The 2973-nt window shown below is 34.2% G+C and overlaps 1 pseudogene; it reads right to left on the minus strand.

Moving 5' to 3' along the window:
* Positions 1-486: 486 nt before the first annotated feature.
* On the minus strand, positions 487-627 carry LOC120583558 (uncharacterized; annotated as a pseudogene).
* Between the last annotated feature and the right edge of the window lie 2346 nt (positions 628-2973).

The following is a 2973-nucleotide window of genomic DNA, read 5'->3' on the forward strand; positions in this document are numbered from 1 at the left end:
ACTGGCATTGACAGATAAGACTACTGACTTCAGGTCCCGGGGTCCCGGCTTTCCTCTTCTTGGGCTTTTCATTCTCTGTTAATTAGAACATTGGAGAAATCGTCATGATAATTATAGTGTCTAGACTTGGGGAACTGTGGGAAACAGTAAGAGAATATTTAATTGCAGAGTTGAGAAGATGCATGAAAGTGACAGGATTTTGAAAGTCTCTTCTTAGAACAAGGTGACACTGAGCTTGTTTCTCGGGATTGCCCTGAGGTTGTCTGTTAAGTCAGGGGAATCTTGGGTGTTTCATCTGAACATTTTGGGTTGTCAAAATAGTCATTTCCTGAGGATTCCAAGGATCTGTGGAGAAAGCTGTGCTGCAGTGCTCTTTATCAGCTTTATCCTCAGTGTGTCATCATAAAGTGTGGCAGAGGCAGGTACTCTCAGAGTTTTTTGCCCGGATGAAAAGATATTGATTCGTTTTTGGGGGGAGATAGAGAAAGTGGTTAGCATGAAAACCTGCCTTGCCAAGTTTGGTCATTCTATTTTTCCTTCCACAAATTCAGTAACATACTTTCTTTAGCCAGTTGGTGGAAGAACTGATACTACACTTTGATCTTAGCCAAAAGGCCGAGAAGCGATTGGTGGAAAAAATGAGCAGAGTGTTTTCCTTCCCAAATGTAGAGTAAATCCATGCTTATCAGTATCTAGTTAACTAGAAATCCCCATTAATCAGCATTCCTCCACTTGGAGAGGACAAAATGGTTGGTGTTCCAGGCCACCCCCAGCTGCCTTTCATCACGGATGTGTCACTATTGTTTCTGCTGATTAAGCATGTAAAACTAGCTAATTATAAAGACTCAAAATTAAAAAATGGGAAAATGAAAAGTGCCTTCGTAAATGTCTCACCCCATAGTTACCCCCTCAGTTAAACACTCAGTAGGCCAGTGTAGGCCCCTCAGAAATTTTTGTGCATATAAATGTACATATTTATATGTACATTTATATGGAATATATTTATGCAAATGAGATCATACTATGCATACTGTTGAGTGACCTACCTTTTCACTTTACGTGTCATATATATCCATATCACACATACAGAACTACCTCAGTTTTTTAAATGGCTGCACAGGGTTCTATAGTGTAGATTCATCATAATTGATTTTACTAAATATCTGTTAATAAATATTTAAGTTGATTCCTATTCTTTGCTATTATTACTAATTCTGCAATGACATTTTAGCACTTCTCTGATTATGTTTTTAAAGATAAATTGTATCTTTGCTTCTTTATACAATTAACTTTATTGAAATACAGCTTACATATAATAAACTGAACTCGTTAAAAGTATACAATTCCAGTTTTGACAAAATTATCTACCCACGTAACTGTTACAACAATCAAGCTAAAGGACCTTTCTATCACCTCAAAACATGTCCTCATGCCCCTTTATAATCACCCCTACCTTGACCCCAGGCAACTAATCTGTTACTGTAGGTGAGTTTATATTTTCTGGAATTTCATATAAGTGAAATTATATAGTATGTACTCGTTTTGAGTCTGGCGTAATGTTTTTGAGATACACCTATGCAGTTGTCTGCATCAACAGTTCTTTTCTTTATATTGCTGAGTAGTATTCCATTGTTTAGAAGCACCATGATTTGTGTTCCATTTACATGTTGATGTGGATTTTTTCCAATTTTAGGCTATTATGAATATAGTGGCTATGAACATTGTATAAAAGTTTTTATGTAGATATATGGTTTCATTTGTTTTGAGTATGAACTTTATAAGAAACTGCCAAACTGTTTTTCAAAGTAGTTGTATCATTTTACATTCCTACCAGTGATAGAGTTCCAGCTACCCTATATTTTTGTCAATACTTGACTTGTTAGTCTTTCTAATTTTAGCCTTTCTATTGGGGAACTATGAGAAGAGTCTTCTCTTTCATCACTCCCCTGTCTTTTGTTGTTTGCCCTTCCTGTATTATTCTCAAAGAATAATAGTACATCATTATTGTTTAATTTGTATTTTCCTGATGACTAATGGTGTTGAGCATATTTTCAGGAGCTTTTGGCCATTGCTACATCTTATTTTATGATGCTTCTGTTAAAATGTGTTGCACATTTAAAAAAATTAGATTGTCTTCTTATTACTGCATTGCGAGAGCTCTCTCTATAATTCTAGATACAAGTCCTTTGTCAGATGTGTGCATTGCAAATACTTTTTCCAAATCTGTGTCTTGCCTTTTAATTTTCTTAATAGTGTTTTCTAAAGGGCAAATATCTTTAGTTTTAATAAGTCCATAAATTATTTTTTGAAACAGCAACAGAAAAAAAAGATTAAATAGTGTTATTAAATAGCTTAGTGCTATTTTTGCATTGAGTTATACAATATTCAATTCCTTAGAAATTGTTAACTGAATTTTAATTAAATTGTTGAATTAATCAAAACACCCCTTTTTCTTATTGCCATGAGTAACAGAATTTCCTATATTTATGTATCCTCATGCAGTGACTTTGAAATTTAAATGCCATTTTAAACCCTTTTTAAAATGTGACTCAATTGGGAAGTGCAGAAAAACAGGAATACATCAGATCTCTGCTCACCATTTATATCAGAATATTTTTTCTATAAGTGAGTAATCTACAAAAGTTTTTAAAGAGTAATCATGAAACATATATTAGTGCCTACTATGTGTCAAGCACTGTGCTAAATGGATTGTTTTATCTAATCCTCATAGCAATGACTCTATGAATTGGCCACCATTGTTATCCCCACTGTTCAAGTTCACTCAACTCACTCCAGAGCTAGGATCCAAACTCCAGATGTATATGTGCCGATATACTTTAATTATAATCCACATTTCACTCATTCTGTGAATTTTCTTTGGTTCATTAAAAGAGATGTGTTATATATCAAATGATATGACTAACCTAGCAATGTAACTAAATTGTTGCACCCTAAGATTATTTACTACCCAGT

The sequence above is a fragment of the Pteropus medius genome, unplaced genomic scaffold, assembly GCF_902729225.1.
Source record: "Pteropus medius unplaced genomic scaffold, Ma_sr-lr_union100, whole genome shotgun sequence".
Taxonomy (NCBI): Eukaryota; Metazoa; Chordata; class Mammalia; order Chiroptera; family Pteropodidae; genus Pteropus; species Pteropus medius.